The sequence below is a fragment of the Anastrepha ludens genome, chromosome 2 (assembly GCF_028408465.1).
Source record: "Anastrepha ludens isolate Willacy chromosome 2, idAnaLude1.1, whole genome shotgun sequence".
Classification (NCBI taxonomy): domain Eukaryota; kingdom Metazoa; phylum Arthropoda; class Insecta; order Diptera; family Tephritidae; genus Anastrepha; species Anastrepha ludens.
The window spans coordinates 76,176,550-76,203,002 of NC_071498.1; the positions used below are offsets into that span (position 1 = coordinate 76,176,550).

Here is a 26,453-nt window from a genome sequence, read left to right on the forward strand (position 1 = left end):
ACAGCTCTCAGTGAAGTTGAAGAGTTCTTTAACACCTGCGAAAAATTCAATTACACAGGCCTACAAGATCCACTTTTTGGTTTTTGTTTTATGTGGGAGTTATTAGAAATTTTTTGTTGTAATTTTTCCAATTAAATGAAAGGCCTAGAAAGTTGGAATATTATTTATTTTTCGTGTTGTTACTTTCTAATATAACCATTGCCTTGAAACATAGCCCTTGATTTAAGTGGTTTTCGGATTAGAATCGGATGTTTAATAAGTAACTAGTAGTGGTACCTCAGTTTTCCGTCGCAACTGTTTCCCTTTCAATGATTTGGCTTCTTTGTCAGCCCAAACAACGACACCACAGGAGTTCGGCAGAAAAGTTAGCGAGATTCATTTCATCTCTGGATATGATATTGTGGTAGGTTATGCTAGGCTCTCTAAATCATAATGCCATTTTCTGGGTATCGTCCCATGGTCCTTATGGCTATGTTCACAAAATTGTCTGGACAGTGCCTATACATATTTTCTCCTTCTTTGCCGCTTCAACGAACTAAAATCTTATGTCTTTCAATACAAATTTCGCCTTAGAATTCGCACGGCGTTTGATCCGGCGAATAATGTGAAAGAACAAAACAAGAGATGCTGCTGGCTGAAGCAACTTGATAGACAATGCAAAAGAGCCAATGGATTTTGGTTGGACGACCAGTGCGTGGATCATTTCAGCGTGTTTTTGGCCATCTTGAAAACTTCCTTTCCACGTTTCTTGTGACTTTCTTATTGAAAATGACCAGATTCATCATTCTGAGTAAAAAATTCTAAACGAGACTTTTATAGTTTTTCTGGGATGTGAATATAAAAAATATACTCTTAAGCTCGAAGCTATCTGGAAAGCGCTCGCCTGCAAAGGAGTGCCTGAAAAAATAATCAATATCATCAAAGAGCTGTACGCGGGCGCTTGCTGTCGCGTCAAACACGAAAACGTTCTAAGTAACGGGGCCGGGGTGCAAACCGGTGTGAGGCAGGGTTGCGTACTATCTCCGCTGCTTTTCAATTTAGTTCTGGATTTAGTAATGCGGCAAGTCTGTGCGACCAACAGAGGTATATCCTGGGGTAAGTGTGGCCACCTGGAGGATTTAGACTATGCTGACGACATATGTCTGCTGTTGCATAAATATTCACACATATCAGCAAAACTTCATGCGGTGAGTAAGGCCGCAGCCCAAACTGGACTAAAAATCAATATCGCGAAGACTAAAGTTATGCGCATCAACACCAGCGAATCGCAAGCTCTTCAGATTGCCGGCACACCCCTGTAAGATGTAGGTGGATTCTGCTACCTGGAGAGCATTACCTCCAAAACTGGCGGGTCAGCAGCTGCCATACGTAACCGTATATCAAAGGGATGCGCTACATTTGGCATGCTCCACATTGTTTTCAAAAACAATTTTTCTCCAGATTTCTATTAAACCAAACATTAGTTGTTAAATATACATATATACGTTTCATAACTTTCCGTAAATATTGACTTAATACATGTAGATGAAATGAGACTTTTTTTCAATTTCAAACGTTTATTAAAAAAAAGTGGTTACAAATTTAATCTTCAAAATAATAGCCATCGCTAGCGACACATTTTTCCCATCTCTCAGGCAATTTGTGGATGCCGCGCCAAAAAAATTGTCCGTCTTTAGCCGCAAACCAATCATCGAGACATTTTTTGGCTTTTTCGTGAGAATTGAAGCGCTGCTCGGAAAGCGCGTGGCCTATCGATGCAAACAAATGATAATTGGAAGGCGCCAAGTCTGGTGAGTAAGCCGCATGCACCAGCGGTTCCCAATCTTACGTCTCCACCAATTTCCGGATGGATGTGGCGGTACATTGTCATCAAGAAAAATTACTTTGTGACGCCGATCGGCATATTCTGGGCGTTTTCGGTGTATAGCGCTGTTCAAATCGGCCAATTGTCGTTGCTAGCGTGCACCGTCAACTGTTTCACCTGGTTTTAATAGCTCGTACCAAATCATACCACCCTGATCCCAGAAAATACACAGCATTGCCTTGCGGCCGAAGCGATTTGGTTAGACCGTTGTTTTTGGCTTGTGGCCGGGCGGACCATACGATCGTTTACGCTTGGGATTGTAGAAATACACCCATTTTTCATCACCCATAACGATTCAATGCAAAAAAGACTTCCTTTTGAACCGGGAGAGCAGTATTTCACAAGTGGTTTTTCGGTTCTCTTGCTGCCTTTCAGTCAGTTAATGCGACACCCATCTTCCGACCTTTACCATAAAATCATGCCCACGTCTTTCAAACGTTTGGAAAGGGTTTTTTGGGTCACTCCCAACTACTCTGCCATCATTTCTTGCATTTGACCGTCATCTTCATCCAACAATGCTTGCAATTCGGCGTCCTCAAACTTTTTCGGTGGCCGGCCACGGTCCTCGAAAAAATGCATTGTTGTATGAAAAAATGCATTGTTGTATGAAACGTAACCAACCATGAACTTAATATTGTTGACAGATGATAGACGAAAACACAAGACATTTGGGAAGGTTTAAAAATACTCCTAGCGACATCTATGGGGTAATAGCTGAAAGTCTCATATCATAGGTATCTATTATGATTGGTAAAAAATCGGAAAAGCAATCTGTAAACTCAAGCTCAAAAAATTGTTTAATATTTTTATTATTTTTAATCTCAACCCGTTACCTTTCAGTTAGTTGCTTACTTTCAGTTTCTAGTTAGATTTGCTTGTTTTTTGTCTTATTTTACCAATTTCGTAGAACATTCGGATACACAGGTAATTCCGAAACTATTCACATTTAGTTCAATGTTTCGCTCAACCCTCAACACACATACCCTGAGTAAAGGTACAGTCTGTCTAATAGAAACGTGGCCGCCATAATACATTCAATAATGGCTTCGCATCTTAGAGTCATACTCTGTGTTAATTTCTGTGCAAGTTGTGGGCTAATCCGCTCTAAATCAGTCGAATTTGAATTGATCACTGGTTGATATGTCTTATATGTCTATATATGTCTTTCCTCTGAGCTTTTACTTAATTATTGCCTAAACATTGTCAATAGGGTTGACATTAGGCGACTATGAGGACTAGTACAACATTTTCACTCTAAACACCTTCGTCTTCTACATACCAAGGTGGCTAGTACTTCCAAACATCTTCGCAGATGACAGTAATAATGCTATTGGGTAAATTTTATTTATCAGAACTGCAATCAAATTAGCGGTTAACAAAAATAAACGGCCAAATAAATACTTTCGGAAAAGCAACCCCAAAAATTAACCTTAACTGGATGCTAAACAGACCGTTGAAGTTGTCGAATATTAGCAATATAAAAGAACCGACGTGTGTAACTATTCGCCCAAAAGGAAGATTCATCCAAGAATTTTTTGTTTGCCCAATTCCGTTTATTTAGGAACCAGCATTAACACCGATAACAATGTCAGCCTTGAAATCCAACGTAGAATCTCTCTTGCCAACAAGTGCTACTTTGGACTAAGTAGGCAACTGAGCAGTAAAGTCCTCTCTCGACGAACAAAACTAACACTCTACAAGACTCTCATCATGCCCGTCCTAACGTATGGCGCAGAAGCGTGGACGATGACAACATCCGATGAAGCGACGCTTGGAGTGTTCGAGAGAAAGATTCTGCGAAAGATTTTTGGACCTTTGCACGTTGGCAACGGCGAATATCGCAGGGGATGGAACGATGAGCTGTATGAGCTTTACGGCGACATAGACATAGCGCAGCGAATAAAGATCCAGCGGCTTCGTTGGCTGGGTCATGTCGTCCGAATGGATACAAACGCTCCGGCTTTGAAAGTATTCGATGCGGTAGCAGCTGGTGGTAGCAGAGGAAGAGGAAGGCCTCCTCTGCGTTGGAAAGATCAGGTGGAGAAGGACTTGGCTTCACTTGGTGTGTCCAACTGGCGCCGGTTAGCACGAGAAAGAAACGACTGGCGCGCTTTGTTAAGCTCGGCCAAAATCGCGTAAGCGGTTATCGCGCCAATTAAGAAGAAGAATCCCGTTCTGAATTTGCCCATGCCGTGAAGATTTTGACCATGCAAATCTTTTTTCAATGTGTGGTAATGAGAGCGGCGAAATTTGAAGTGTTCCACTCGTAAACGTCCTTGGATCGTATCTCTGGAGACATTAACACCACTTTTACTTAAAATTATTTCAGCTCCACTCAACGATAAGTTCGGCTTTGTTAAAAACAAATAGTTGATCTTCTGGATTGGAAGAGATATTGTTTTGAGCCTCGTCCACAAAAAACGTATAAGCGCCAATTATACTAATATATAAGCCAAGACACTTACGTAAAATTCTCCACGTAGTCGAAGGACAAAGGTCAACAAGTTGAGAACGACGATGAATCCACATTTCAGCGTCTTCTTCAACCTTTCGTTCTATGAAGTTCAAAGTAAATTTCCACAATTCGTAGATATCGATAGTTGACGAAAACGGCATTTTAATAAACCAAATGCATTTTAAGTTTTTACGTGTATTTGGCAAAACGTATAATTGTATTCTCTTTCGGACTCGGTTAAATTTTTTTTTCGGTACGGTGTTTATAAATAGCTCCGAAGTGGATACGCAGAATCTCAACGGATATGGTAATAGGTCGAACACAATTCAGGCAGCTCCTGAGAAATAAATGCAAATTTGAACACACGCGAATCATATATTTTACTGCGAAAATCCGAAACAAAACATCCAAAAATCTCAAATTAGTACCACAAATGCCTTGCATAGTTATTGATATGATATCGTACCTATTTATGTCTATGTCTATATTGATCTTATTTTTTGCTCGCTGCTGTATTTGTAAGTTGTTAGACTTTATTAAAAAAGCAGCATATGGTAATCCACAACAATAATTATATTATAATTTGAATTTCAAGAGTGAATCCCGCTTCCACCTTTATACTTTATTTTCATTAAATAGTTTGCACTTTCATGATGCCCCTAAAGCGTTTTTTAAACTTTAAATTTAAAGCAAGGAAAATAATAACAATTTCTTTCAATTATCTTTTAACATAAACATATATGAGTGGGCCACATCCACCACACACACCTACGCTTTTCACTTTTTGTAAACACAGAAATTTCCCCATCTTCGAATGATAATGTCGAGGACTCCAATAGGTCGTTTAAGTAAATTTGTGTTAAAACAAGTCAACTTTTATTATTTGCCAAGAATTTACCTGCTAATTTGCTTAATATTAATGATTTAAGTAGTTCAAGTCAACCAACTCTCTTGATAAAAACGCTTCGGGTCCCCTTCGGCACCCGGGTCTGGCCAGACCCCCATGTGTTTATATGCATTTGTATCGGAATATGTGGCAAATACGCCACATTTATAATCTATTTTGAAGTGTCGCATATATATTTAATATCGTATATATTTTTAATTTCTTACCTTTTCATTGGTTTTGGCATACATTGAACTACCTACAGAAAGAAAAATATTTTGGTTTGTGAAAAAAAGTATTTTTTTGTTATGTTCTTTGACTCATTCCGAAAAAGGTTGAAGACGAATATGTATAATATGTATGAAGCTTTTCGCCTCCTTGTAGACAAAAACGACAATCTCTCTTCGCTTTGAGTGTATCGGCTCCGTTTAGTTGGTTGACTACAATATTCCCAGGGAGTAGTGGGATTATTCACACGGGTTTCGATGTTTGCAAGAACTAATGTGTTCGATAAAGTCGTTAACAATTTTCGTCTCGCATCACTTTTTCTGAGCCCATCAACTTCCTTCCAAATATGACACAAAACTTTGCCAATGCCATAACATCCAACATGTTGCATGTTGTGTGCATTATAGTAAATAATGGGCGATAGTTTTTTTGCTTCGCCGTCACAATCTTTGGTATAATGAACGGTGGAAAATAAATTAACCACTTTCTTCTTTTTTGGTACATAGCCGCTGATTGTAACAAGATTTTTACGAAAAGCAAGCATTGACGAAAGAGCTGTGCGAGAATTGTTTATTTTACTTTCTGGTGGAATGCAGTGCTTTTTTTTGGATCGTACGGTACCAACTAATGCAAGACCTATTGCAAGGAGGCGCTTAGCTCCTTTCAATGTGACGAAAAAGTTATCAGCTATTATTGCACATTTTCCCCTTGATCAAATTTACGTTCTTCTCCTTACCAAAACAAATTTATCGTGTCCAAATTTTGAATTGACGATGGGACATTGCTTCTCGAAAAATGGGCAAAGCCTCCGAACGCCGTGTGTTACACCCAAGACCAAAAGAATACCAATAAATGCCTCAAGCTCAGTGCTAGTCAGATCAATCCAAACTCTTGGTTTCGCTTCTGGATGTGCTTCATTCCACTTTTAAATGGCTTCACTTGCATTTCGATTTGTTTCCATAACAGTAATTAATGAAATATTGGGTGTAAAAAAATTCTTGAGTACCTCAATACGAGTAGCAACGGAATTTTGATGCCTTGGCCCGGAGCGAAGTCGTATAATATTGTGTTGCCGAATACGAATAGCCTCAGATGGCTTATCATTCTTCCACTTTGTTCTATCTCTGCTGTAGAAAAACTGATCGTCAGCACTTGGTTCTGGAGCAGCCGTCGACTAATTCAATAAATCGTGCTCAATTTCTTCATCGCTGTCAAGTATTTTTTTGGATCGATTATTTCTTCCTGCTCACTCCAGTTCATCGACCATTATGCTGCTTTTACGCGTAAATTACTTTTTATTTGGCACTAACGTGTTAAGTGTTCTACGTTCAGTACACAAAAAAAGAAAAAGGAATTACACAAAAACCGGTTTATACGAGTATATTTGCTGCTAAGCTAAATTACCGTAAAATATAGTCTAAATAAATATAGAAAAATGCAGGCATAATAAACAAAATGCATCATATTTTCATTCATTTGTATAGGGGTCTAGCCAGACCTGAGGTGCCCAATCGAAGGTGTAACTTTTTCGCCCTATTCCAGAATCCTTTTTAAAAGGTTAAATCCATAAATCGATAGAAGATTAAATTTTAGGAAGCTACTCGGAAACTTAAATCGTAAGCTATAATATAAATATGTCAAATTCACGTCCAAAGCCGAAAAAGCCAGACCCGGGTACCCAACGGAGGTTTAAATCTATGGAGACTCAAACTTCTTCGATGGAAGATTTTGCAGTTGAGATTAAATATGCTCAATTGTTCCATTGAGATTTGAATTTAATTTGTTTTCATTCCAAAAATGTTTTATACAAAACCACATTTTTAATAATATTCTTTTATTTTATTTTCTTAATCGACTTCGATTATACAATAATTATTTTTACATTCAAAATTTTTACTACTAACCCTAATTAAACTTAATTTAGTGTCAAACTTTTTAGCCGCATTTCATAGTTCAGCTGTGTCGCCAGTTCCTGATGTTACGAAACCACGAACGCTGCTTTCTGATGACACATTGTTTTCCTTTAATTTTACCCTACAGTATTAACTCAGAAGCTGATATTTTGAATATGTGAATATGTGGCCAAGATACGCCGTTCTGCGACGCTTTATTGTCTGCAGGACGTTAAAGGCGGTTTAACTTGGAGCGTCACTCAACTGATTGTTGTTGTTGTTTTGTCCAGGACGGAGGCAGCTTTTCATTGTTCCAGATGGCTGTCATTAGTTCAGGCTGTATGCCATCTTCGCCTGCTACTTTGTTGAGCTTCAGTTTCTCAATTGCATCTTTAATCTCCGGTAGGCTGGGGCAGATTGTTGTTATTTTATTGTTGGTTGTTGTTGTGCTGCCCACTTCAAAGCTAGGTATACTGCTAAGAACAATGTTGCAAGTTGCTTCAAGTGGATCTTCTATCTGCGGATCTGATCATCATTGGAAGTCGGGCTGCCAACTATGCGATACAGCTGTGTCATGTGGTTTACTCCTGCTGCCGCTTCGGCATCGCTAGCAAGGTCTTCAACGAACTTTCTCCTATCATTTCTGGTCGATTTTTTTACTTGCTTCGCCACCTCTCTGTAGGCTGGCCGAAAGGAGCTCTGGCTCATAAGTTGCCTTTTAAGTTCGTTTCTGCGCTGAATGAAGTTGTGTCAGAGATCCATGGTTTGCTGTTGGTGGTCTTTATTGTGCCCAATTTTTCCTGAGCGGGGAGTTTATAGCTTCCCAATCAGTGCTGTTGTGGTTGGTGAGCAGCTTCTCGCGAATGGCGCAAGTTGTTTCATTTTTGGTAGCGGGATCACGCAGGAGCTGAACTTTGAGGCGCTTATGCCTGCGTGGTGTGTACTTTTCTTACTGCATTTCAGCTCGATCTTGACGTCAGTGGTAATTAACTCGTGGTCGCTGTCTATGTCGGCTCTCCGTTTGTTCCTGACATCAAATAACGTGCCTCTTCATTTACGACTCACGAATCGTCCCACTGGATGAGGTCCAAGTGTATTTATGGATTTCCTTGTGGGGGAAGATTAAGCCACCAATAATAAGCTGAAACGTCTGGCACACATCAATTAGTCTGCTGCCGTTGTTGTTACGTGATCCGCAGCCATGCGTTGTGGGTTCGAATCCCACGTCAAGCACGGTCCTCGCACTTTTCCAAATTTATCTACTTTCCCTGTTTCTAAAAAAAAATTATTCCTCATCTCCAAAAACCTTATCCTTTCCATCCTTACTCCCGCACAATTGGCTACGCATTATTTGCATTGTGGCTGCTAAAACAAGCAAAACGAAAAACACAGAGTCACACGCGGTAATAGCCCAAACACACCAAATTTAGCGAAGTCCTCAACCATCTGTGCAATCCTTCTTGCACAAAAATTTGAAGTACAGATGGCGCTCCAAGCAGTAAGAAGGCGTTGTTCCTAAGCAACGACAGGTGAGCATTCCCACCATTTAGGACTGGTAGCGGCAGGCTTATCATCTTCCCTGTCAGAAACCAAATACATTAACGTAACCAACGCAAGACGAAGCCTCGGGTACGCGATCTCTTCTATGATGACGACATTTGGCACACATACCAGGATACGAATAGCACAATGGAACGTTAGGACTCTCAGGGAAGCATCCAGACAAGCCCAAATCGAAGTGCAGCTGGCGACCTACAACATCGACATACTCGGCGTAAGCGAAATGAGATGCAACGGCAGCGGTGAAAGCACGTCAGCGTATGACAACACAATGCTGCACAGCGGAAAAGATGACAGAGGTGAAAGCGGCGTTGGCCTTATAATTTCTAGGAAAATGCGTAACATCTTGCATTCTTGGAAGCCAATCTCAGACCGCATAATCCTAGCACGCTTTTGCAGTAACGCTCATCGACACGTTAGCATCGTACAATGCTACGCTGCAGCAGAGGACTCTGATTGTGCTGCCAAAGAGGAGTTTTACGCACAGTTAACGGCCACACTTAACTCCACCGCAGAGGCGATATAACTTTCTTCATGGGTGACTTCAATGCGAAAAAAGGCAACCAGAACTTCCCATGGCTTCTTCACATTTTTTGTAAATTCTATTAGGAATTATTTTTAAGAAAATTTTAAGACATTGGTTCATGAGGCCCCTGTATTAATCGCACTTTTCGCGCTGGTTTTCTTCGGTAATGTGATAAAGCTGGGCAAGTTTTCTTAAATAACTATCCATATATACGCAATTACCGAAAAGTTGTGTAAAATTTGAGTAAATTTGCTTAATTTATAAAAGCAATATCAGATTTTATTTTCAATTATCGGTATGTGACCCTTGGGCGTGGTTATTGACCGGTTTTGCTAATTTTCTATGCCTCACAACCTTGGACACACAGTAATACGTGCCAAGGCTCTTTTTATCGTTCGTACGGACTCTCATTATTCTGAGCATTTTGGTGTATATACATATACATATATGTCCATATCTATCTCGATTCCTTTATGCTGTTGCATACAACCGTTATGTGCGTGCGGGTATAAAAATGGTTTTCCAAGTCAATCGCTTTTTTCGATTCTTGACGAATTTAGTTCACGTCAAGACCGGTTCATCTCAATCTCGAGAAATTTCATCAGCTTCAAAAACGAATTTGCCATTTCCATATGTAAGTTTAGATTTATGCGTGCTGAACTATTATCTTGGATCAAAACAATAACTATAGAAAGTTAAAAAACGTGTAAGTAAGAATCAAGTGTATTATACAATTTTTTTTTTCCTAGTGTAAGCCAAATTGTGGAAATTATTTGCCAAAAATCAGTACGCAAAATGAGGTTTGTACTTGTAAAAGCTTTCGCTCGAATTCGTTGATAATCGAATTCCTAAATAGTACCAAAATTGGATTCTGAGTACCTAAAATTGGATAATTTTCTTTAGTACCTAAGTATTGTACATATTTTATGTATGCAACTTTCTGCATTCTTATGCATACGCGTATACATATATGCACATATGTGGGCGTATAAAATGCTTTACAGCGTCTAGTGGTACGGCAACAAAATGTGACAGTTATTTATCTAGACATCAGCAATAGTCAATACTCTGCTTTTGGAATACTCCGTTTCGAGGCTCGACTTACAGAGTAAGTCATAGGGCTTACTTTATACACAAGTACACACATTTGAAAGTTCATTTATGTGTATGTATGTAAATTTTCGAGCATACTCTGCAGGAAAATTCACTGCTATTGAACTGGATCGCTTCTAGTGAATGAAGAGCCATGATATGCATTCCTTCTCTTTTCCAAGGAAGTAACTGTAGTAGTACTAAATACGACAGACGAGGACTATTACTTTCTGCTTCCCTTTTTTATAATTCCGAACCAGTGTAAATCGTAATGCAATACTCGTACGTAAGAGAAGTAAAATGATATCCTGGCTTTTGATGTTGTCGTTATTACAATAATCGAGGGCTTAGAGTACTTCAGTACAATTCAGCAGATCCTATGTTCGATACAATATATAAATAATATAAATTTTATTAAAACTCAACTGTATGTCACATTCATTGGAAAATACTGTGCCTGATAGCTGATTGTTGGCCTTTATTTTTCTATTAAAACCGATGTCGCTATTTCCCTGCAGGGTAATTCTCAGAGGCCACGTCTAAGACGTCTCGTAGAAGCAAGCTAGCTGGATGGTCTCTTGAATGCAGTCGTTAAGCGAGAGCATCAACAAAAACCAGTCCCAAATCGAAGAATTCCAAACGTACATGCCATACATACATCCATATGTATGTAAGCACACAGCATTGGTTTTGACTCTCATTACAGGTTCGTTGATCTGTTGAGCTTCGAATCTAACAAAATATGAAGAGAGCAAACTCATGACTGCAACGGCCTTAAAGCAATCACGGTCTTTCTAGTTGATTGGTTGTCAGTATCAATTCAACCCCGTAACTTGATTGGGTGGCTCGGACTACTGAAATGTTGTAATATTTTTAAATAGTTTTTTGTAGTTTGTATAATGCACATTTATGCTACTAAAACTTGAGTTTTACTTAAATATACACATAACGCACCTACAAACGTGGCTGTGTATGTATGCACATACACCTACATACTATATGTATACAAGATCGTCGCAGAGAAATACATTTCTGCTCCTATTAAAAGTATGCAATCAATAGCGGGTTCTCGCGAAGCATGTAAAGACTCTGAACGCCTGCGAGCGTATGCTTCAGAAAGTTCGTACGTAGATACACACTTATTTGTATACGTTTCTATAACCGCCGTTGACAGTAGCAAAAATGAAATACTGTGCAAAGAAGTTGTATGTGCAAAGAATATATTTTATACTTAAACCGGAAACTAAAATAATTAAACATATTAAAGAATTTCAGTGTACACAAATAAATTCGTTAGATGCAATGCATACTCGTACATGCGTGCCCATGGAATACGTATAAATTTAGGTGCAAACCGTTTGGTTTAATCATGAAATCCGATATATGGGCTTGCTGTTTAAAATTAGTCAAACAAAGTGCGGTTCTCTCCGTCCAAGTTTTGGAGTAAAAGTAAAGATAAAAATGTGTGGTCGCATAAGCAATGAGTGTGAATTGTGAGAAAACAGCACTCAATTCAATCGCAAAAACCTAACACAGTAACATATTTTCTTGAATAAAATCTTAAAATCATCGTTTTACTTACGAGTATTTAGTAATTATATCGTCATCTAGCTTTACAAATGCGTTTGAATGCATTAACTTTGTAAATTAAGCATGGGGTATTTTGTGTATCCAAAAAGTGAGAAATAGCTTTGAGGACAGTAATTACTTTGCCATATATTTTATCAAGAATTTATTATAATTAAAAAATCCAGATGCAAATGCCAACAGGCATTTTCATATATTTATGATAAAAATAAGTAATGGAATTTAGAGGGCAAAATACTTGAACAGATATACCAAAATCGTACATTTATGTATGAATATATCTGTACCATAAAGTTTTTTATTTTATGACAACATTTTATCAGGCCCCGAAGTTAAAATAGGTGGTTGAAATAGGCATTAAAGCTTACAATAGTAAAACATCACACGATATCTAAGGAACAATTTTTCTGATTCTATTATACATTAAGTTTCTCAGATGAAGTGGAAAAAATCCTACCGAGTGTCAACTAGTTGTGGTACAAAGTAAATTACAGTTTTTATTTAGAAATGGGCACTGTCAAATGCATTTGCGTATGTATTGTGTTATGTATTCGAAACGAGTGAAAAAGTAAAAACAAAACCGGAAAATCAACAAATCAAAGAATGTTAGTGTGCGTGTGTATATGCATATCAGCAAAGTTCATTTCCTATCAAGGCAATTCAACGGTGGTAAAACATCAAAAAGTGGAAAAACTGTTATTTGCAGTATAGTGGCTGCATATTTTACATTTCGTATACGAGTACGTACTAAATTCGTCATTAGAAAGATATATCTACAATCGTTTACTTGTATATGTGAATTTGTTTAAAAGCCGGCTCATCGTAAATTGGAAAGGGCAGAGAACATGTTTACTGAAAAAATAAATACGTAAAGGTAAGTTACCTTATAAGCATAAACCTTATTTTGAACATTATTTTCGCTTTGCGATGCTTTTGGTAAAGAGTGGTATAAGTTAATATTAGTTATAAGAGCGCAATGTTTTATAAAAATTTTTTTTTTTAACATTTAATTATTCTTTTTTACTTTGGGTTTGTGCATTGCAATCATTTGAGACTCCAACAGTTTTTTTTTCAATAGCTATCGCCTCTTTACACGAATGGTAAACCTCCAAGTGTATTTCTACCATCAAAAAGCTCCTCCTGCCATTCGGAGGTGGCATAGTAGTAGGTCCCTATATCGGACTAAGCATTGTATAACGATTTGTCTTAAAACTTACTTTTGAAATAAAATTAGGTTAAATGTGTTCAAGTTTAGTACTCATTGGCGGAATATGTTAATGGAGATTTAGGTGGCAGAGTTTCGATACTTTCTTATCATGGAAGCCTGTGCTCTAATTGAAAAATAAAATATTGAAGCAAACTAAAAATACTAGTAATTATTCAAGCGAACACTAAGTGCTTAATTATGGTAAATTAAATGTTAAGCCGAAAGCGGTTGTCTAAATTGGTAATGATGGTATATACATGCATACCAAATATTAATATCCCCGAAAACGTTGCAATAATGTTACCGTTTACAAATAGTTTTGCCCACAAATATTTTACCAGTATATAACTCATTATACAAGCAAACATATTTTAACAATATTTATTGTATTTGATGTTGTTATGCATCGAGAAAAACTTTGGAGTTAATTTCAGCATGTTCAGCAATATATATTTGTGCGTATTTATTTGTAAAACACCAAACGACCTTGGCTGACTTGACTTCGCTAAATATACGTGGACATATATCTATTCATAAATATAGAAATATATTACTAAATTTATATATTATATATATGATAATACACGTTTATTAATGGTTGTACCCGTAATATTGGCAATGTATTGCATTATTTTTTTAATATTTCCGAAATTCACTAATGCTTTACACTGATCCTACTGAGAGGAGATACTACACAAGGGTTATTTGAAAGTGCAATTTAAAAACTTGGTTGATTACCCAAATGTGTTTTTGTCTCAAAATAAATAGCGTAAATAGCGATTCACATGTGAATCAATAACACTTCCACCCAAAGAAAATAAAAATATATTAGTAAATAAAGTAATAGGAATAAAAGCGGTTTTAATTATTAATAGAAAAATGTTTCAGAAGTGAAAAAAATATTAGATTAAGATGGGCCCATTTTTATTTAGCTCTAAAAGCTGAATATGAGCACCTAAAAAAGCAGTGGGCTTATACCAATGTGTTGGAAGGCGTCGTGCCCTTGAATGGTAAGGTAGGTAATAATTGTACTAATTATTGTTTCCAAATAAATAGTAATTGTCGTTTCAGGATGCAGAAAGAGTTCCTTTGTAGTTGGAGGACAAGACGAGTACCTTATTGCAAGTATATAAAGCAACGCGACTAAATAACCCCATGCTTCGGGAGCATGAACTGATGGACCCAATTATTATTTTATGTTATAAATTTATATAGCTCGTGTACAAAAGAATGCAGCTATAATTAAACAATTTTCAACTCTTTTTGATTGTTTTTAATACTTATGAAAGGGGTCCAGTTAAACTGCTATCGGGTAATTAATAAACTCATCAATAGTGGAGTGAAGTTTGCGCCCAAAATCTTTCGTTTCAATAGTCTAATATGTACATATAGTACATCTTATCAATAAATAGTCAAGCATGTTTTCTTCACATCCCTTACTATATTTCGAAAGGTATTTTGTGCTGAAGGGAAGCAAATTAATCAAATTTCAAATAAATTTAATGCGAAAAATAAATTAAAATATTACACTAATGCCAAGATATGTATATATGCCGCCTAAATGTGTGCTTTAATATTGATACTGTTATAGAGAAACGTTTAAACCTGCGGTTTAAGAATAAGATTTAAAATAAAATTAATACAAGGAGAAATGCCAAGCTGAATATGGGCGATAGATGAAGAAAAGGATAGACACAAATACAGAAATAGAACTAAAACATAACTAAAGTAAAATACTTAATATAGCTAAATACTTATATAAAACACTTAAAGTAACTTAAGTAAAATACTTAATATAAGGCAAAGGTGAGAATTAATATGTATGTAAGAAACGAATAAAAATAATGAAAGTCACAATTATATGGATAAAGATAAATAATCCGTTTCAGAACAGGTCAAATCATATCATATCATATACATCATATATATATCATATACACCTACAATCCTCTTCCAATATGCAAGGACAAGATCATGCTCCCGGGACTCATCTGCTGGGTATTGGTACCGATCGACTTCATCTGCTTGACAAGATTGAACATTTCAAATTCATCAATAATGTCACATCACGTATAAAGATCATATATAACTTGAAGTAGTTCACAACAAGTTAGACTCTCATTCCTTTCACAAACCTTTTGCCACTATATATGTATGCAACGTTTTAAGGAACTCTATACTTTACTAGGGCATAAAGAACTTCTTTATAATATTTAAATTACTTATTTCAAAAACAACAAAAAAATGAGCCCACTGAATCCCCATTCGAAAACGTCACATTAAATGCTAGTTTTTCTGACAACCTAAATGACGTTTTTTTGACAAGTGACAATTTTTTTATTTTAGAGATTTTAACCAATATAACTTGGTCTGGACACCAGCGAATGACAATTTAGCTTTGTTTCCTAATAATGTTTAAGTTTTTCTGAAACACATATTATAGACAATCTATTAAGCCTGAATCTCTCCCATATGTACAATATTTACAAATATGTGTACAGCTGTGTTCAAAATAATGGAAGTGCCCATTCCAACTATAAATAATCACAGTTTTTTAACATAGAGGAATATTTTTACACATTCAAATCAATCTGCAACTTGCTTCTGTTCTTTTCAAAAAAATAGGAGTTTGAGTTAAAAACTATTATAAAAAATGTATTATTTAACACTTTGTGTAGAAAAATTAAAAGTGAGTATACAAAAATAAATGAAAAAATAATGAGTACATTTCAAGCATTTCGCTTTGTTTTTAATTTCGAGGAAATCACTACAGCGAAGAAGAGCGTCAAATCATTGCAAATCACAAAGAAACGGTAAAACATATGGAGAAATAAAGCAAACATTCGGGTGTTCTGATGAAATGATAGCGAATGCCCTGTCGTATAAAGGTACACGCGAAAAAAAAATGGTCGCAAACGCAAAAGAACAGAAAAAACGATCGATATATACTCTAAAAAAGAATTCACATGGGCATCTGCAGTAATAAAAAAACGTTTAGATCTCAATGTATGGTATGTGAGGTAACAGTTCGTGGACACTTATTGGTGCACAAATTATATGCGCGAAGTCCACGAAAATTTCCTTTGTTGCAAAAAAGCACGTTGCGGCACGTTTAAAATTTGCGAAAGAACACGTAAATTGGCCAAAGGAAAAGTGAAGAAATTGTTTGTGAACGGATGAGACTAAGGTTGCTCTATTTGGAGGAACTGGGACTGGGCAGTATGTCCGTAATCTGCAGAATTGCTGAATATAATCCCCAATGCACCGTCCAGGCAGTCAAATATGGCGGTGCGAGAGTAATGGTATTGGGAAGTTTTTCTTATGGGGCGTTGGTATCAGCAGGTACCAATCCATTCGGCTACTGGGGCCGCCATGATTATTCACTCTATATTAATATTAGGAAAATTATTTAAAATATTTAGATTTTGTATTCAAATATTTGTTTTCTTTATTTTTCTTAATATTAATAAAAAAAGTATGTATGGAGAGACTGAAAAAATAACAGCTTGTGGTAACAAAAATATCGAACAATTTAATTTTTTCAATAAATAAACTTTTTGTTTTATGTTGAGGTCACACCTATTACTATGAACACAACTGTATTTATATTTAAACTCGCTGGTATCCTGCAATTCGGTTTCCGTGGGGGAATGGGTACAAGAGAAGTTTTATTCTATGTCCAGGTGCTTGTTGAAACTGTAGAGGTGTACAAAAAGATGTCTTTCTATGTTTCGTAGACTACGGAAAAGCATTTCACACTGTGCAACATGACAAATTGTTCAATATCTTAAGATCTCTGAATATCAATGAAAAGGAAATCCAAGCAATTGAAAATTTATATGACCACCAAACACCGCATATTGTAGTTGATGGTGACCGTACTGAAGACATACCGATTTCGAAAGGGGCTACATACTCTTAATTATGGCAAATTTCTAAAATGTCGCGACTTTAATCTTCAACTAAAAATGCACTTTATAAATGCTATATAGTATGGAAATATGGACCATAAAACTCTCCGACATGAATAGACTGGAAGCATTTGAAATGTGGCTTCTCCGGAGATTGTTCAAGATACTATGGACCGACCACGTTTCTAATGAAGACGTGCTGCGAAGAGTTCACGGCGACAGACAACTACTCAAAGGCATCAAACGAAGAAAAACTTGGGCATATTCTACAGAACCCTGCATCTCATATTGCAGGGCAAGATTGAAGGAAGAATGGGTATCGGGCGTAAGCAGTTTTCTTAGTTGAGGAACTTAAGGCGGTGGACGGTAAACAACATGTAGGTCCCCTCTTGGTAGCAGCTAGAGACGGCGAATTATTTTCAAATATAGTTCAAAATTTGTATTAAGAAGAAGAAGATATTAAAGAAAAAGAAGATATTAAAGAAGAAGGTATCCTAGATATAATATTTACAAGGCATAACATGAGTTCTTCTCTAGGTGAATGTCTCCACCCACTGTCGTGCTCCGGTCTGCATCATGTTCCTCTTATTGCAATTGGTGGCAGGGGGCATTAAATTTAGAACTCACTTTAAAAATTACAGTTTTAGGAACTGAAATTTTGTTGCTATAAATGTCATAATGCTAAATGGTATGCTATACTTCGACTAAATATGCATGATTTTTGTCAGACTTATCAAAAGAAGTGAGGAAGTAAAATCTCTTGGTGCTAAAGGATTTAAGCGAACTTAAGAATTTTAGGAACAGTTATAAAAACATCCTTTCGCAAGTTTAACTCTAGACGAAAGAAGAGTCCGTAAAAACTATGACGCAAAATTTGAGTCTGCAATTAAATTTAATCTCTTTGACATTTCTCTTTAGAGGCCGCAAATAGCTTGGCGAATTTTTTCAGCTCAAACATGGAGCCCAATACGATTCTGAGCGATGATGTTGCTTCTAACCTGGACTCGCCTATCAATTTTGGGAACTTTCCACAACTATTGATGGCGTTGTACAGGTATTTCAAATCATCATCTCAAACAGACGAAGATGGTTTTTGCTCTTCCTCGTTAAATCATTTCTTAGTAATTGCTTTCAGAATCTTACTTAAATCCAATAAGACTCTTAATATATATATATATATAAGTAGGTAAGTTCATTAAATCTTGGAAGTAAACTCTTTCACTCCTGTTTTTAAAAATGGAAATAAAAACAACAACGCGAACCTCGTAATTTTGTCTTTCTGTTTTTGTTAATCGAGCTCAAGTGGAAACCGGGTATACCGGTTTTTCTAAGCCTTTGGATAAAGTAAATGAAGTGATCTCTGTTTTCATGTTAGCTTTTTATCTTGAATGAAGTCAATAACGGCGTTGTATTTCTTTATATATGGTATTTCCTCATGTTCTTTTACTGAGTCATCTGGTGTCTCACAAGATAGTGTTCATGGACTTCTTTTGTTTGACATTATTATTAACGACACTGACATTTTTCACTGATTCATGGACGCTTAAACTACTGTTTACATCAATACACACTTTATGCCGTGTCTGAAGGGTAGAAATCTACTTGATGGTTTACCAGTGCCTGCCAAGGGCCACCGCTGTTAGAAAAAACTTTTTTCTATTGTATTATTTGGGCTTTCGAACTTCTACCAACTCTCCTTCAAGATACTTATATTGCTTCTAAACAAATATACTTTTTGGCAGCTGCTTGCTAGTGCTTGGCCAATCGAAGAGGTCTTATTTCTGCCATACAAAATGGCTTGTGCGTATTCAAAAAACTTGTATGCGCTTTGGTCTTCGGTCACTACGGTTTCAAGATCCGATACCTTTCTAAAGCGCTAAATAGTAATAATTGACATCTGTGTTTTATATATATAATAAGTGAGGTGATTGATTCGCCGTTTTTATTTGAATGTACTCGTTCCACCTAAGGCCTCCGAAATTATGAAATTTTCGTATTAGAACGAGTAAGAATACTCCCAAATTTTTTTGAAATTCTTTAATTCTTTTTGAATAAAATTCATTCAATATTCTAAAAAAAAAATTAATAAAAACACAAAACAAATTTTTTTTATTTCAACTCGTCGTTTATTTAAAAAAAGATATTTAAAAAAAATTCTAAAATTATTTCCACCGTGGGAAGTCAAGAGTAGAGTAGTCAGTAGATATAAAGATCTGCTGCTCAATTAAACATCTCTTGTACCTCTAAAACATATTCTCTCTTACTTGATTAAAGCCTAATATTTTACATTTGTTTTTATGTGAAATTTCTTTTCACTGTCGTCACAGTTTGTCAATAAAGTGATTGGTAAAAAATCCTCTCTTCTCGATAATAGTTTAATGAGTGATCATTAGTATTCACAATTACTTCAAAAATTCGATTCGGTACATAAAGTAAAGTCATAAAGCGAAAAAGAGTAGTTCACAGAAATCATGACCTAGTCTGTTGTAATCTTGCACTTTGCCTTTCATTCCTTCAAGTTGTTGTCGAAAAACTTACTAGAATATTTAATAAATTTAAGTATATAACTCTTGCCATAAATTCTGTGACAAATTTTACAATGCATACGGGGAGAACAAATTCATAAAAAAAAGTTCCGTTATTTTTGCTTTTGTTCATTTACTTTGTCTACTCATAAATTATACTCAGTTTCGTGGCAAATTTCTCTTGTTAACAATGGAGTGGGTAGCTATGGAAAATCGCATTGCAGTGATTGCATTACAAAAGCGAGGTAAAAGTTCAAATGGGATTTTCGAATTACTGAAAAAACTTAATATTTCGAGAATGTTTGCTTATCGCACAATCAGTTGTTTTTTCTAAACGTCTGAAGTGACAGACAGAAAAAGAAGTGGTCGTCCTCGCATGGTGTGAACCAATGCATCCACAAAAGCCGTTCGAGAAAGAGTTCGCAGAAATCCTCCTAGAAAGCAGAAAATCATGTCCAGAGAAATGAATGTATCGACCAGATCCATGTAAAGACTAATTAGAGAATTAGAAGACTAATTAGACCTAATTATCAACAGGCCATCTTTTGCCAACGCGCTTGAAGGAATTTAGACTCGACAGATGCAAGCAGCTTCTTCGGTGGCACCCGGTCAACCGCCATGAAAACATGATTTTCACAGATGAGAAAATGTTCACTGTTGAAGAAGTTTTTAATAAGCAAAACGACAAAATCTATGCTAAAACTTCTAAAGACGCAAAAAATGTTGTTCCAAGGGTTCAGCGTGGCTACCATCCAGCCTACGTAATGGTTTGGCGGTGAGTGTCTTGTAAAGGCGTTACATCTCTTCATTCTTCCAGAAAAATTCCGCTCCAGCCCATTAGGCAAAAACCACCCAGCAGTGGCTATAAAACCATATTCCTAAGTTCATAGTCGCAGAAGATTGGCCGCCTGAAAGTTCAGGTCTGAATCCAATGAATTACAGTTTGTGGTCCGAATTGAAGAACATGGTCTGTCGAAGGCCGCACAAAAATTTGGCGAGTCTCAAACAATTTTTGGTTCGAACAGCGACATCAAATCCATGGAAACCGCGTGCTGCAATAGCTGAATGGTCCAATCGTTTGAAGCCTTGTGTAAAAGCAAATGGTGACCATTTCGAATGAAAATTAACTTTTTTTTAATATTTAGATAATTAAATAAAACTAACTTCATTTAAAAAAGTATTATTGTATAATTTCATATCTATAACGAACTTAACTTGTAACAGAACTTATGGCAGGACTAACTATGTATAAGTTTATTCCGTAGTACATTTTTCGGCACAATTCAATGGCTTTAAAAACTATTCTGGGCTACTCCTCGAACATCATATTGCAAACTATTTTATGGTAAAGATTTAACTCCAACTGAACTTCCTCAAAATTAAATATGATTTTTTTTTAATTTACCATAGCATTACCGTCAAGACGCGAGTTATTATTGGGAAAAAGGGTTTGAAATACAAGATGGAGGAAGAACACGTAGGCAAATTTCTGTTCTACCCTGCACTATTTTATACCTTTGGAGTAAATTTTTGACCACAGATTGTATATTTTATTTTAATTGCTATAATACGTTAACATTATCCACCTTCAAATAAGGGACTCAATGCTCTTCAGATTTATGAGAGCCGAGCGAACATCCCCTCCAATCGCAAGTAATTTTTACTCTCCATTTCACTTCCATGCCAAACGTAGTAGAAGTTCTCGTGGTTGTCGTAAAAATGTGTTAAAAATACATTTTCATCTTTAATAAGATGTACAATGTACTTTAATAAAGATAATTATGGGTAACAAAAAATATATGTCGCCTGGAAACAAATATTTTTTTAAATATCATATTAACTAAATCCGTGTTTGAAGATGCTAAACCCCAAATTGGAAAAATTTAGGCACAAAAACCTCCTAATATTTAGATATGGTTAATGGCTGCCGCCGTAGGCGAATGGGTTGGTGTGTGACTACCATTCGGAATTCACAGAGAGAACGTAGGTTCGAATCTCGGCGAAACACCAAAATTAAGAAAAACATTTTTCTAAAAGCGGTCGCCCCTCGGCAGGCAATGGCAAACCTCCGAGTGTATTTCAGCCATGAAAAAGTTCCACATAAAAATATCTGCCGTTCGAAGTCGGCTTGAAACTGTCCCTCCATTTGTGGAACAACATCAAGACGCACACCACAAATAGGAAGAGGAGCTCGGCCAAACACCCAATAAGGGTGTACGCGACAGCCCAGGAAACAGCGTAATTTATTAAATGCGATGACCAACGACCCCGAAATAAGAGTTCCAGAAAAGTTCGAGGACGTCAAAAATAATAAGTATGCACCAGGATGGCGTGCAGCAATGCAGAGGGAGTATGGCTCTTTAATCATCAACAACACTTGGACGCTTGTGGACTTATCAGAAGGATAGAAACCAATCCGAAGTAAATTGGTTTTTAGTTTCAAGATGAACAAAGATGGCAGCATCGAAAGGTGCAAAGCAAGACTAATAGCTAAGGCTATGGCATGTCTCAGGAATATGGCGTGAACTATTTCGAAACATTTTCTCCGGTCGTGAGGTATGACACGATCCGCATGCTACTGGCGTTAGCAGAACAGCATGGACTCTACTTACATCAGCTCGACGTCACTACCGCTTACTTAAACAGTGAGCTGAAAGATGAGTGCCACATGCGACAACCTGATGGCTTTATAAGCAGCAGTCCCCCCGGCGGCGTTTTAAAACGAACAAGACAATCTATGGCCTAAAGCCGTCTGGCAAGGAGTGGAATTCTACCTTGGATTCAGTCTTAAGGAGAATGGTTTTCATTTCTTGCACGAATGAACCCTGCCTGTACCGAAGGCGAAACACACGCTAATTGGTATTAATTGCGATTTATGTTGATGATCTCATTCTAGTATGCTCATCACAAGACGATCTGACGGCAATCAGATGTGAGTTAGCTAATGCGTTTGATATTGTCGATAAGGGGCCCATAAGTCATTTTCTAGGTATGAAGGTGGGTCGCGATGGCGATACTGGCGCTATCACTGTTGACCACAGGCAGTATATCATCAATCTGTTGAAGAAATGCGGAATGCCAGATTGCAGGCCGGCATCAACTACCCTCGATGTTGGGTACCAAATCAAACGTGGCGATGATGCTGAGAAGCAGATTGATCCGACGCCCGATCACTCTCGCATTGGCGCGTTCATATACTCGGCTGTAAGAACTCGGACTGACTGAACGCTGAACACGAAATAGGAGCAAAACATGTCCTACGTTACTTGGCCAAGACTTCTGACTACAAGCTTCGGTACTAAGCTGACAACTCTGAAGTCTATAGATATGTGGACGCAGACTGGGGCGGCGACCTCAATGACCGAAAATCATACTCCGGTTATTGGTTTATGATGGCAGGCGCTACAATTTCATGGAAATCAAAGAAGCAAACGACTGTTGCTTTAAGTACTACGGAAGCAGAGTACGTCGCACTTTCAATGGCGGGGAAAGAAGCAATTTATTTAAAAAATTTACTAACAGAATTCGGATTTCATTTCAAAGATAAAACAATATTGTTACTAGGCGACAACATAAGTGCGGAGCATCTAGCAAAGAATTATTTGTATCACGCCCGTACTAAAGAGAATTAGAGAACCAATTAAAAGTGGAAATATTGAGAATCAATTAAAAGCGGAAAAATATTATATACTAAAAACTAAGGGAAAGCAAAACATTCTGAACTTGTTAAACATATGGGATTATATTGAAAAACATTAATTTTTGAATTGAAAAAATTTATGAATTTTTTCTTTATTGAACGAATGTAGGTATTGAACAAATGTAAACATTTTGGGATATATTTCGGTTGAGTATTGGAAAATAATAAAATTATATTATAACTAGATGGCAACCCGAATTCCTACTTAATTTATATTCTTACGTCAGTTCCTTTTACTTGTCTAGATTTAATTGTGTAATAAAACGTTGAAACGAACATTACGTTTTTCTTTTCGCTCATCTGGTTTTTTGCCCTACAACATCGTTATTGATTTCCTATTAATATATATATATATAAGCCATTTTAAGCCCAGAATTTCCGTACTATTACTCGATTAAAAGAGTTTCGGTAACCAGTTAAGTGAAATATTGGCGAATAGTATTCCTATCTGACTTTGGTGGCAACGCAGATTTCGTTTCATATACTACTTATATATATGAGAATACTTTATAACAAAAAGTTTTGTAAATTGTGGAACTTTACTTTGTATCTTTTTACCTTTTACCTGTACTTATTAAGTTCTTTTGCTATATTCATCTTCTTTGTATGTATATTTATATGTCCTCGCGTATTTAAGTGGACGCAGAATGGACATACAGTTTACTGCAATATGTTACGCAGCTACAGAGATATTGTTTAATTAAACTTTAACTATGAATTGCCAATATGTACAATAAATAATTACAGTATTGGTTTTTCAAAGCATCGTTTGCCACGTTAGCGGGGTTTCGGCCCCTCATTACACACATATTCCCACACACAAGTTTGCTCCGGCATAAACTGTTTTCTACGCATAACACAGAATTTATACCAGAGATCTTCATGGACAACTCGACGGATAAGACCTTCAGACACATTCAACTCCCTCGCAAGAGTTCTGCTAATTCCGAAAAGCCCTGGTCAATGATCGAACAGTGTCCTTTGTGTTTTTTGCGTTTTGCAAAATATTCTACATCGAAGCCTGATGCTTGCAATTCCCGGCGAACCTTATGTCGATTAAACGGTTGCACTTAAGAAAAAGAGAGATAAGTAAATCGGTGTGATTTGCACTGTCTCTGATTCGATAACTGCATGTCTCTTCATTTCTTGAGATAAGTTTTAGTCCTCCATATCAAGTCCCCAAATACGGTATGCTCCCTGTAACGATGATACCATTCATATACTCGTATTAGGAACTGGTACTAAGTTTGTTGAATTGAATATTCAATTTCTCACATAGTATCTGGTGACACACGTCTTATGCTTGTGCGGCTCGCATTAAAAATACGGAATAATTGTCGTAGGCAAAAAAATTTGTTCCACTAAATGCTAAATATACATATGTATAGAAATATTGTACATACATATACACTCGTACAATATCTTCTCGAAAAAATATCCCAAGTCTTATGATCACCTATGCGTAAGTATACACGCGCATTAAATAACATTTGATGATTTTAATCATTTGATTATTTTTTCTTCTGTAACATTTGTATGAGTATATATGTATGTATGTATATTTTTTAGCTCTTTTTTAACTCCAAGTTATTGAAATTTTCCTAATTTGAACTCTGTTGGCTGTGTTCAATATTTGTCCCAACAGGCACTATTTTGCGTTGCGATTTTTAAACATAAGCGCGCAATTGAAGGCTCGAAGTGCACGTGCACGACCTAAAAGATTGTACACACTGCAGCTACATATACATATATGTATGTCTGCAAGCACCCGCACCGTAAGCAGTCTGCATACGAATAATTGCGGACTGGTGCTTAGCTTACTTGTCCGGTTTGTTGGTTGTAAGAAGTCGCCAGTTGTTGCAGTTGCCGTAATGCAAGAAAATGCAGTCAACATTCGCTATATGTCGTGTTGCAATTGTAAATGAACAACGCCCAAAATATCTTGATCAAAGTCTGCAGAATTCCACTCACGATTTTTACTAGAAGCCCTAAGTTCTCAACACCAATATAAAAAATAATACTTTTCCTTAAGAGCGCACGCTATTATTTGTTAGGTGGTTTATAAAAATTATCCGCATATACATGCATATGTATTTACCTTCGTATGTGCACATGTGTTTGCGCTGGCACACTCTTTATACATATATACATATGTAGACGTGTACTTATGTTTGTTTATACATATCTAAAATACGTATGTATGTATGTAAATTTAAGAGCTATACGTCATAAATCTATACTCTAAGCTAAAGAGCAGGTTCATACATAGTGTTCAATATTCATTGATATTCATGTATATTATTCTCTTCTCTTTTTCAATGTTCAAAACAATTTTCATTGGTCAAACTTGGAACCGTCTTCTATTTATGCGGTAACTCGGGCCGCGAGAAGAAGAAAAGACATACGGAGCCGCGTGAGATGAATACAGAGCGGGTGGAATGATATTAACGTTGTTGTTCGCATAAAATATGAGATGCTGACGTTGCATCAAACTGTTCAAGGCATTGGAAAATGTTCCGCCATAATTCCGACCTATTGCGAAAAATATTCTGCCTCAAACACATCATTACGCTGCACAACAATACTTATTTAAACATATATCATTTACTAGCGGAATAAGTTCAGAGTGATGGCAACCAAAGGAATCGATAAACAAAACTTCCATTTTGGATCGAGCTTTGAGCTTTGGCTCGCATGAAAAACGCCATTTCGATGATTGTTGATTTGCTTTCATGTCATATTCATAGATTCACCATAATTAAACATCTTTAAAGCTTACGCAAATGATATTTTTGTGAAACATAGCGGAATTTGCCATATATTTCAAAGAATGACTTCCTTAAATAACCATGACGTATGCGCTACATGTCGTTGGAAGTGTCCAAAGAAATTCGGAAGCATAGGAGGAAATCGTTTACGGAAGATATTATAGAAATATCCGGCTTCCCTAAATTGCACCCAAAAACCAAACTGTACCTCTTCAGGTAACAAAATTCTACTAATTCTATCTTAATGAACGT

The 26,453-nt window shown here is 36.6% G+C and overlaps 1 protein-coding gene across 4 annotated transcripts in view; it reads left to right on the forward strand.

Annotated features, from left to right (window-relative positions):
• Nucleotides 1–12,451: 12,451 nt before the first annotated feature.
• Nucleotides 12,452–26,453, forward strand: part of LOC128871897 (cadherin-86C) — a 67,599-nt gene continuing 53,597 nt past the window's right edge. For 3 of the 4 annotated variants that reach the window (XM_054114052.1, XM_054114053.1, XM_054114054.1), the window contains exon 1: nucleotides 12,455–12,964. The gene's annotated coding sequence lies outside the window, so the exon portion shown is untranslated. Of the gene's footprint in view, nucleotides 12,965–26,453 lie in introns of all 4 variants that reach the window. The other variant, XM_054114055.1, reaches the window with a different exon arrangement.